Here is a 12,063-nt window from a genome sequence, read left to right as displayed (position 1 = left end):
TCTTTGCTGTTTGTGGGATCTTGCTGAGTGCAAACTGGCTGCTGTGTTTCCTCGATTACAACAGTGGTTTTTCTTCAAGAAGTACTTCATTGTCTGTGAAGTGCTTTGGAGCGTCCTGAGGTTGTGAAAGGTGCTGCATGAATGCAATTCATTCTTTCTTTCTTACGTCCCGGGCCTTCAGAATGACCCGGCAGAGGTTTGCCCGGTAGAGCCTGATATATCTCAGCCCACCTCGGGGAGGGGGTGTGGGTGGGGTGAGGGCGAGGGGATGATCTCGGAATCCAAGGCACAACTGAAGCCTGGACCCACAAAAGGATTTGGCCATCATAATTTTTTAAAAAGTTTTTAACCTGCTCCCTGTCTAAGGAGAGGCCGATTGTTTTCTTCTGGGGAGGAATCCGGCACTGCCCACCCCCCCAAACCCTGCCCCTCCTCTGGCCCACGACTCTTCCACCCGATATTCAAACTCTTCAGCGGGAAGCAGAACACCCAGATGTGTCCCAAGCCCACCAAAGACATTTAAACCCTGTGACTTGTCCCTACAAACTTTGGTGGGGTCAGGGGCAGAGGTTCAGGCACATCTGGGCACTGGTGTGGGTGGGGTGGGCGGTGGGTGGCAATATTGATCAGATAAACTATTATAACACCGGAAAGGGATGGTGTAGTTGAGGGGTCAAAGACAGAATCTATTTGGTTAGAATTGAGGAACAATAGAGGAGCTATGACACTACTGGGTGTATACTAAGGGCAACCAAATAATGGGAAGGAGATAGAGGAGCAAATTTGTAGGCAAATTATAGAAAGATGCAAGAATTATATAGTGGTGATAATGGGGGATTTCAATTATCCCAACATAAACTAGGAACGTGACAGTGTAAAGGGCAAAGAGGGGGAGGAATTCCTGAAATGTGTTCAAGAGAACTTTCTGGAACAGTGTGTTTCCAGCCCAACTAGGAAGGAAACAGTGCTGGATCTAGTTCTGGGGAATGAAGTGGGGCAGGTGGAGCATGTTTCAGTGGGGGAGCATTTGGGGAACAGTGATCATAATATCATTAGGTTTAGAACAGTTATGGAAAAAGACAAGGAACAATCAAATGTGAAAATAATTAACTGGACGGGAGCAAATTTCAGTGAATTTAAAAGGGATCTTTGCCCAGGTAGATTGGTGTCAAAAATTGGTGGCAAAACAGTAATTGAACAGTGGGAGGCCTTCAAGGAGGAATTGGTTCGGGTACAGAGTAGACACGAGGGGGGAAGGAAGTTCATCCAAAGCTAGAGCCCCCTGAATGACTAAAGATATAGAGATTAAAACAAAACAGAAAAAGGAGATTTATGACAAATGTAAGGCTCATAACACAGCAGAGAACCAGGCTGAATACGTAAAGTATAGAGGAGATCTAAAAAATGGAATAAGAGAGACAAAGAGAGAATATGAGAATAGATTAGTGACTAACCTAAAAGGGAACACGAAAGTCTTTTATAAACATATAAATCGTAAATGGGTAGTCAAAGGAAGGGTGGGTCCGACTAGGGACTAAAAAGGAGATCATCTTGTGGAGGCAGAGGGCATGGCTGAGGCACTAAATGAATACTTCACATCGGTCTTCACTAGAGAAGAGGATGCTGCCATTGTAGCAGTAAAGGAGGAGGTGGCAGCGATACTGGATAGGATAAAAATAGATCAAGGAGGTACTTAAAAGATTGGCGATATTCAAAATAGCAAAGCCACCTGATCCAGATGGGATGCATCCTAGGTTTCTGAGGGAAGGAAGGATGGAAATTGCAGAGGCTCTGGCCACAATCGTCCAATCCTCCTTAGATATGGGAGTGGTGCCAGAGGACTGGCGGATTGCAAATGTTACACCTCTGTTCAAAAAAGAGGAGAGGGATAAGCCCAGCAATTACAGGCCAGTCAGCATAACGTCGGTGCTGGAAAAACTATTAGAGACAACAATCCGGACAAAATTAATTGGCACTTGGAAAAGTATGGGCTAATAAATGAAAGCCAGCACGAATTTGTTCAAGGAAAATCTTATTTGACTAACTGGCTTGAGTTCTTTGATGAAGTAATGGAGAGGGTTGATGAGGGTAGTGAGGTTGATGTGTATATGGACTTTCAAAAGGCATTTGATAAAGTATTACATGATAGGCTTATTAGCAAAATTAAAGCCCATGGGATTGAAGGGACAGTGGCAGCGTGGATACAAAATTGACAGAGAGTAATGGTGAATGATTGTTTTTCAGATTGGAGGGAAGTATACAGTGGTGTTTCCCAGGGGTCAGTATTAGGACCACTGCTCTTTTTGATATATATTAATGACCTGGACTTGGTATAGAGGGTATAATCTCAAAGGTTGCAGATGACACGAACTTCGGAATTGTAGTAAACAATGTGGAGGCTAGTAACAGACTTCAGGATGACATAGACAGACCGGTGAAATGGGCACACACATGGCAGATGAAATTTAACGCAGTGTGTGAAGTGATACATTTTGGTAGGAAGAATGAGGAGAGGCAACATGAGCTAAATTATACGATTTTCAAGAGGTTCAGGAATGGAGAGACCTGGGGGTGCACATACACAAATCTTTGAAGGTGGCAGGACAAGTTGAGAAGGCGGTTGAAAAGGCATATGGGATGCTGGGCTTTGTTAATAGAGGCATAGGGTACAAAAGTAAGGAGATTATTCTAAATCTTTATAAAACACTGGTTACGCATCAGCTGGAGTATTGTGTTCAATTCTGGGCACTTCACTTTAGTAAAGATGTCAGGGATGTCAAGGAGAGGGAGCAGGAGAGGGTGATTTACTAGAATGGTGCCAAGGATGAGGGAGTTCAGTTATGTAAACTTTCTAAACTGTATGGTACAATTCTAAAGGTAGTGCAGGAACCTGGGGGTCTGTAAGCACAAATCTTTGAAGGTGGCAGAACAGGTTCAGAAAGTGGTTAAAAAAGCATATGGGATACTGGGCTTTATAAATAAAGGCATGGAGTACAAAAGTAAGGAAGTTATGTTGAACATTTATAAAATATTGGTTCGGCCACAACTGGAGTATTGTGTCCAATTCTGGGCACCGCACTTTAGGAAGGATGTGAAGGCCTTAGTGAGGGTGCAGAAAAGATTTACTGGAATGATTCCAGGGACGAGGGACTTCAGTTACGTGGATAGACTGGAGAAGCTGGGGTTGTTCTCCTTAGAGCAGAGAAGGTTGCGAGGAGATTTGATCGAAGTGATCAAAATCATGAAAGGTTTAAATAAAGTAAATAATGAGAAACTGTTTCCATTGGCAGAAGGGTCGAAAAGCTGATGACACAGATTTAAAGTGATGGCAAAAGAACCAAAGGCGAAATGAGGAAAAACTTTCTTATGCAGCGAGTAGTTATGATCTGGAATGCGCTGCCTGAAAGGGTGGTGGAAGCAGATTCAATAGTAACAATGGGACTAATGGGATAGCTCTTTCAAAGAGCCAGCACAAGCACAATGGACCAAATGGCCTCCTCCTACGCTGTATTTACTATGATACTGTGATAAAATGATTACCACACGAGCCTACTGAGGGATCTCCAGCCAAATATGGGGTCCACTGTAAAACTCATCATTGAAAAACTGCATAGAAGAGCAGCAGTGTGTAAACATTCGACAGGCCGATATCTTAGTGCTTTTTACTACACATTTGAGTTTTTTTGGATGGGACGAGGCTGTGCGGGGGGAGTGCGGAGGGCCCCTGAGTGATCTTGGTGCTCAGGGCCCCAATTCGACTTTGAGCACTGACACACCATCCGGATTATCAGGCAACAAAGTACATTTAAGTAAATTAGAGATTGATGCTGCTGCACCCACTCGCTGTCCTTGCATTTGAACAAGTAGCTGTTTCTTTTTCCCCTTTTAAATCCAATGAAAGTCAGTGCCTGCTGTTATCAAAATAAGTTAATAAAAAAAATTCTAAGGTGAAACTTATTTTGGGCAGTGGATCAAAATGGATGACAACGAATCGGCAGCTCTTTGAACGTCCCATTCAATGAATAATCAAATCGGACCGGGTGTCAGACGGGCTGCCGATTCACTATCGCCTATTTAGTACGACCGCCTGAGACGAGTTTCACTCCCATTGGTCTCTCGTTTCTTTAAATGTATTTCATGTGTTTTTTTGGATCGGCAAACGGTTGTTTTCTCGTAAAGAAGAAATTTGACTTTGACTTGCACCTGAGTGCACGGAGTTTACTGGCTTCAGCTCGTCGAGAATGTGGGATGTCCTGAGGTGGTGAAAGGCGCTATATAAATGCAAGTTCTAGCTTTCTTCTTTTTCTTTTGCAGTACACACGTCCTCCATCTGTGGCCCTGTTGCACTACTCCTCTCCTCACTGTAGCCTTGAACCTGTCTTGGCCTCTTCCAAGTAAATGGCTGATTTCAAACTTCGCCATTCAGGGCCCTTGGGATATTTTGCTGCTGACCTTTTTGCTTGGTTCTTAACTTTAAACTTTGGATGCAAAATTCAGAATTTCTTTATGCCATTTTGTTCCTGGCTGGCTCTCTGCTTGGAAAATAAATAATTAACTCTTTCTGTTACTTCATCAAAGAACTCAATCAAAGGCCTCCTTCTGTGCTGTATGATTCTATGCTGAAATGCATGAAAGAATCACCGAGAAGAGGGATACTGATCTAGTAAGAGTCGTCCATTAAATTTGAATTTAGAAAGGACAATATTGAGAGAATATAACGAACTTATTAACTGTAAGAAGAAATCCATTTAAATAAATTCTGGATAATGTACTCTGATTCAGTTACCTGTTTGGCTGAATTTGTAACAAACATACATTGATTCACTTCTGGTCTTCACAGAATTATAGAAATTATCGGCACAGAAGGAGGCCATTCGGCCCATCGTGTCTGTGTCGGTCGAGAAAGAACCATCCAGCCTAATCACACTTTCCAGTACTTGGTCCGTAGCCGTGTAGATTTTGGCATTTCAAGTGCTTTTTAAATGCGATGAGGATTTCTGCCTCCCTTTCGGGCAGTGAGTTCCAGACCCCCACCACCCTCTGAGTGAAAAAATTTCTCCTCAGCTCCCCTCTAATCCTTCTACCAATGACTTTAAATCTATGCCCCTGGTTATTGACCTCTCTGCTCAGGGAAATAGGTCCTTGCTACCCACTCTATCTAGGCCCCTCATAAGTTAATACACGTCAACTAAATCTCCCCCCAGACTCCTCTGTTCCAAAGAAAACAACCCCAGTCTATCCAATCTTTCCTCATAGCAAAAATTCTCCAGTCCTGGCAACATCCTCAGAAAACTCCTCTGTATCCTCTCTAGTGCAGCCACATCTTTCCTGTAATGTGTTGACCAGAACTGTACGCAGGACTCAAGCTGTGGCCTAACTAGTATTTTATATAGTTCGAGCATAACCTCGCTGCTCTTATATTCTATGTCTCGGCTAATAAAGGGAAGTATCCCGTAGGCCTTCTTAACCACCTTATCTACCTGTCCTGCTACCTTCAGGGATCTGTGGACATGCACTCCAAGGTCCCTCACTTCCACTACACCTCTCAGTATTCTCCCATTTATTGTGTATTCCCTTACACGGTGTGAGGACAACATAGTGTGCTGAGAGTTCGGTACGTGTGGGAGTTGAAGGGTTAATCTCTTTAAGGGTTAATCTCTTTAAATCTAGTGCATATTGCTTCAACTGTTTAAGGTCAATTTAAAAGTTTAAATTTCTAAGTTTCTGTCTGGCTTCAGCAGAGAGCTGCTGTAGCAAGTTAATTGGTTAGCTAGATTCAATTGGTACCTGAAGGTGGGGCAGGCCTGACTCATCTGAGTCTCAACTGTAGAAATACAGGGGCCTGTCAGTGCGGACAGCACGGTGTGAGGACAACACAGTGTGCTGAGAGTTCGGTACGTGTGGGAGTTTGGTAAAGTGGGGGAAGGAGGTGCTGCTTTGCCTTGCTTTTCCTGCAGAGCGGTAGTGGACCTGAGAGCGGTGAGAGGCGGGAGAGAGCGAGACCAGAGCGGAGATATAAACAGCGCGGAGAGAGCGAGACCAGAGCTTACTCTGAGAGCGAGACTCTGAGACCAGCGGCAGAGTTCGGGGTGACGTCACCAGTCAGAAAGTGACGCGGCACAGGGGAGGCAGCTGATTGGTGAGTAGGTTCAGGTGAGTATTTCTACCATTTTACTGTAAGTAAAGTAATAAGAAAGGGAAGATCTGCAGGTTTTATAGCAGATAGTGTTTTTTTTTTAGTGAACCTAGGTCCCTAGTATAGTTAACATTTTCTAATTTCAACGTAATTTAAAAGGGGTAACTAAGCTAAGGCAAGTCATGGCAGCAGACCTCGCACCCGTGATATGCTCCTCCTGCAAGATGTGGGAAGTCATGGACACTACCAGTGTCCCTGCCGACCATGTGTGCGGGAAGTGTGTCCACCTGCAGCTACTGACCGATCGTATCTCGGAGCTGGAGCTGCGGGTGGACTCACTGTGGAGCATCCGCGATGCAGAGAAACTCGTGGATAGCACGTTTAGCGAGTTGGTCACACCGCAGGTAAAGGGTATACAGGCAGGAAGTGAATGGGTGACCACCAGGAAGAGTAAGAGATGCAGGCAGGTAGTGCAGGGGTCCCCTGTGGCCATCCCCCTCTCAAACAGATATGCCACTTTGGATGCTGTTGGGGGGGATGACTTATCAGGGGAAGGCAGCAGCAGCCAACTTCCTGGCACCACGGGTAGCTCTGCTGCACAGGCTGGGAGGAAAAAGAGTGGCAGAGCTATAGTGATAGGGGACTCAATTGTAAGGGGAATAGACAGGCGTTTCTGCGGCCGCAACCGAGACTCCAGGATGGTGTGTTGCCTCCCTGGTGCAAGGATCAAGGATGTCTCGGAGCGGCTACAGAACATTTTGGAGGGGGAGGGCGAACAGCCAGCTGTCGTGGTGCACATAGGCACCAACGATATAGGTAAAAAAGGGGATGAGGTCCTAAAAGCAGAATATAGGGAGTTAGGAGGTAAATTAAAAAATAGGACCTCAAAGGTAGTAATCTCAGGATTGCTGCCAGTGCCACGTGCTAGTCAGAGTAGAAATAGGAGGATATTTCAAATGAATACGTGGCTAGAGGAATGGTGCAAGGGGGAGGGATTCAAATTCCTGGGACACTGGAAACGGTTCTGGGGGAGGTGGGACCAGTACAAACCGGATGGTCTGCACCTGGGCAGGGCTGGGACCGCTGTCCTAGGAGGAGTGTTTGCTAGTGCTGTTGGGGAGGGTTTAAACTAAAGTGGCAGGGGGTTGGGAACCTGAGCAGGGAGAGAGAGGAAAGCGTAACAGGAAGGGACAGAAGGTATGGAGTAATAGGTAAAGTGTTAAAAAAGGAAAAAGCAGGAACTAAGCGTCACAAAACAGATTTGAAAGTTCTTTATCTGAATGCACGTAGCATTCGTAATAAAATGGACGAGTTAACGGCACAAATAACTACGTATGGGTATGATCTTGTGGCCATTACAGAAACATGGCTGCAGGGTGACAACGACTGGGAATTAAATATGCCAGGGTATTTAACAATCAGGAAGGACAGGCAGGAAGGAAGGGGAGGTGGGGTGGCTATGTTAATAAAGGAAGGAATCACTGTAATACAGAGAAATGATATTGGGACAAAGCATCAAGATAATGAAACAGTTTGGGTGGAGATAAGGAATAATAAGGGAAAAAAAACATTAGTGGGCGTAGTATATAGGCCTCCTAATAGTTGCAACTCTGCTGGAAGAAGTATTAATCAGGAGATAGTCGGGGCATGTAATAAGGGAACAGCCATAATTATGGGGGATTTTAATTATCATATTAACTGGACAAATCAAATTGGGCAGAGCAGCCTTGAGGACGAGTTCATTGAGTGCATCAGGGATGGATTTCTTGAGCAGTATGTAACTGATCCTACAAGGGGGCAGGCAACCTTGGACCTGGTCCTGTGTAATGAGTCAGGATTAATTAATAATGTCCTAGTTAAGGATCCCCTTGGAACGAGCGACCACAACATGGTTGAATTCCATATCCAATTAGAGGGTGAGAAGGTTGATTCTCAAACAAGCGTACTGAGCTTGAATAAAGGAGACTATGATGGTATGAGAGCGGAATTGATTAAAGTGGACTGGGAAAATAGATTAAAGGGTAAGACGGTACATGAGCAGTGGTGTTCATTTAGGGAGTTATTTTACAACTTGCAAAATAAATATATTCCACTGAGGAAAAAAGGGTGTAAAAGAAATGACAGCCACCCGTGGCTAAGTAAAGAAATCAAGGATAGTATCCGACTAAAAACAAGGACATATAAGGTAGCCAAACTTAGTGGGAGGATAGAAGATTGGGAATTCTTCAAAAGACAGCAAAAAGTAACTAAAGGATTGATTAAGAAAGGGAAGTTAGATTATGAAAAGAAATTAGCAAAAAATATAAAAACAGATAGCAAGAGTTTCTATAGTTATATAAAAAGAAAAAGGGTGGCTAAGGCAAACATAGGTCCCTTAGAGGATGAGACCGGGAAATTAATGGTGGGAAACATGGAGATGGCAAAAATGCTGAACAAATATTTTGTTTCAGTCTTTACAGTAGAGGACACTAAGAATATCCCAACACTGGACAAACAGGGGACTCTCGGGGGGGAGGAGCTAAATACGATTAAAATCACTCAGGAGATGGTACTCAGTAAAATAATGGGACTCAAGGCGGATAAATCCCCTGGACCTGATGGCTTCCATCCTAGGGTCTTGAGGGAAGTGGCAGTAGGGATTGTGGATGCTTTGGTGATAGTTTTCCAAAATTCCCTGGACTCAGGAGAGGTCCCGGCAGATTGGAAAACTGCTAATGTAACACCGTTATTTAAAAAGGGTAGTAGGCAGAAGGCTGGAAATTATAGGCCAGTTAGCTTAACATCTGTGGTGGGTAAAATTTTGGAGTCTATTATTAAGGAGACAGTAACGGAACATTTAGATAAGCATAATTTAATAGGACAAAGTCAGCATGGCTTTATGAAGGGGAAGTCATGTCTGACAAATTTGCTTGAGTTCTTCGAGGATATAACGTATAGGGTGGATAAAGGGGAACCAGTGGACATAGTGTATTTAGACTTCCAGAAGGCATTCGACAAGGTGCCACATAAAAGATTATTACTTAAGATAAAAAATCACGGGATTGGGGGTAATATTCTGGCATGGGTGGAGGATTGGTTATCGAACAGGAAGCAGAGAGTTGGGATAAATGGTTCATTTTCGGACTGGCAACCAGTAACCAGTGGTGTTCCACAGGGGTCGGTGCTGGGTCCCCAACTCTTTACAATCTATATTAACGATTTGGAGGAGGGGACCGAGTGCAACATATCAAAATTTGCAGATGATACAAAGATGGGAGGGAAAGTAGAGAGTGAGGAGGACATAAAAAACCTGCAAGGGGATATAGACAGGCTGGGTGAGTGGGCGGAGATTTGGCAGATGCAATATAATATTGGAAAATGTGAGGTTATGCACTTTGGCAGGAAAAATCAGAGAGCAAGTTATTTTCTTAATGGCGAGAGACTGGAAAGTACTGCAGTACAAAGGGATCTGGGGGTCCTAGTGCAAGAAAATCAAAAAGTTGGTATGCAGGTGCAGCAGGTGATCAAGAAAGCCAACGGAATGTTGGCTTTTATTGCTAGGGGGATAGAATATAAAAACAAGGAGGTATTGCTGCAGTTATATAAGGTATTGGTGAGACCGCACCTGGAATACTGCATACAGTTTTGGTCTCCATACTTAAGAAAAGACATACTTGCTCTCGAGGCAGTACAAAGAAGGTTCACTCGGTTAATCCCGGGGATGAGGGGGCGGACAAATGAGGAGAGGTTGAGTAGATTGGGACTCTACTCATTGGAGTTCAGAAGAATGAGAGGCGATCTTATTGAAACATATAAGATTGTGAAGGGTCTTGATCGGGTGGATGCAGTAAGGATGTTCCCAAAGATGGGTGAAACTAGAACTAGGGGGCATAATCTTAGAATAAGGGGCTGCTCTTTCAAAACTGAGATGAGGAGAAACTTCTTCACTCAGAGGGTAGTAGGTCTGTGGAATTTGCTGCCCCAGGAAGCTGTGGAAGCTACATCATTAGATAAATTTAAAACAGAAATAGACAGTTTCCTATAAGTAAAGGGAATTAGGGGTTATGGGGAGCGGGCAGGAAATTGGACATGAAGCTGAGTTCGGATCGGTCAATGCCCTGTGGGTGGCGGAGAGGGCCCAGGGGCTATGTGGCCGGGTCCTGCTCCGACTTCTTGTGTTCTTTAGATTTGTGGTTGGGATCAGATCAGCCATGATCTTATTGAATGGCGGAGCAGGCTCGAGGGGCCGATTGGCCTACTCCTGCTCCAATTTCTTATGTTCTTATGTTCTTACCTTGTTTGCCCTCCCCAAATGCATTACCTCACACTTCTCCAAATTGAATTCCATTTGTCACTTTTCTGCCGACCTGACCAGTCCATTGATATCTTCCTGCAGTCTACTGATTTCCTTCTCACTATTAACCACACGGCCAATTTGCAAACTTCAAAATCATGCCCCCTACATTTAAGTCTAAATAGTTAATGCATACCACAAAAAGCAAGGGACCGAGTACTGAGCCCTGCGGAACCCCACTGGAAACAGCCTTCCAGTCACAAAAACACCCCTTAGCCAATCCCCTTTGCTTCCTGCCACTGAGCCAATTTTGGATCCAACTTGCCACTTTCCCTTGGATCCCATGGGCTTGTTTTTTTCTGACCATGTGGGACCTTGTTCAAAGCCTTGCGAAAATCCATGTAGATTACATCAAACGTGCTACCCCCATTGACCCTCCTTGTTACCTGCTCAAAAAATTCAATCAAGTTCGTCAGACATGACCCTCCCTTAACAAATCCATGCTGACTGTCCTTGATTAATCTGTGCCTTTCTAAATGACGATTAATACTGTCCCTTAGAATTGTTTTCAATAATTTGCCCACCACCGAGGTTAGGCTGACTGGCCTGTAATTACTCAGTCTATCTCTTTCTTCCTTTTTAAACAACGGTACAACGTTAGCAGTCTTCCAATCTTCCGGCACCAATCCTGTAGCCAGGCAGGATTGGAAAATGATGGTCAGGGCCTCCGCTATTTCTTCCCTTGCTTCTCTTAACAGCCTGAGATACATTTCATTCAGGCCTGGTGATTTATCTACTTTCAACGATGCTAATCCCCTTAATATTTCCTCCCTCACTATATTTATCCCATCCAATATTTCACACTCCTCCTCCTTAACTACAATGTCTGCATTGTCTCCCTCTTTTATGAAGACAGACGCAAGGTATTCATTAAAAACCATACCCACATCTTCTGCCTCCACCCGTAGGTTACCTTTTTCAGTCTCTAATAGGCCCTTCTCTTTCCTCAGTTATCCTCTTGCTCTTAATGTATTTATAAAACATCTTTGGGTTTTCCTTGATTTTATTAGCCAGTATTTTTTTCATGCCCTCTCTTTGCTTTCCTAATTTCCCTTTTAATTTCACCCCTGCACTTTCTATACTCCTCTCGGCTTTCTGTAATATTGAGCTCTCGGTGTCTGACATAAGCTTCCCTTTTTGGCCTTATCTTACCCTGCATGCTCCTTGACCATGGTCTTGCTGGGGCTGATGTCACTGTGAGCGACTCCCTCAATTGAATTGAATTCCGACTGATGGAGCAGCTTTATATCTCAGCAATCGTGTTGTGCAATCGAGAAACAGAGCAGAGAAAACAAAAATTCACAGAAACTGCCTATTTGAAGCCAGTGTACTCCGAGAAAACAGGTGCGAGTGAAATTCTGGAGCCCAGCCACATTTCTTTTTAAGACAGAACAAACTTTACCACAAAAACCCAAAAAACTTCGGGGGATAAAGTCGATAACGCCCCAATCCGGGAGTGGGTGTCGCGGTCTGCGATTAATCCATGCCCAGTGCTTCCGATGCAGGCACCACGTGAGATTCGTGCTGCCTGATCAGTACCATGATTTGTACGTGCAGCCAGTGTTACCCGTGCTGCTGAGAGACTGCCCGCATC

At 44.3% G+C, this 12,063-nt stretch overlaps 1 protein-coding gene across 1 annotated transcript in view; it reads right to left on the bottom strand.

Annotated features, from left to right (window-relative positions):
- Nucleotides 1-11,716, bottom strand: part of LOC137327027 (lysozyme C-like) — a 64,373-nt gene extending 52,657 nt beyond the window's left edge. The window contains exon 1 of the mRNA XM_067992407.1: nt 11,622-11,716. The gene's annotated coding sequence lies outside the window, so the exon portion shown is untranslated. The remainder of the gene's footprint in view (nt 1-11,621) is intronic.
- Nucleotides 11,717-12,063: the final 347 nt, after the last annotated feature.

This window comes from Heptranchias perlo, chromosome 11, assembly GCF_035084215.1.
Source record: "Heptranchias perlo isolate sHepPer1 chromosome 11, sHepPer1.hap1, whole genome shotgun sequence".
Lineage (NCBI taxonomy): Eukaryota > Metazoa > Chordata > Chondrichthyes > Hexanchiformes > Hexanchidae > Heptranchias > Heptranchias perlo.
This window is presented reverse-complemented; position numbering and strand designations above follow the sequence as displayed.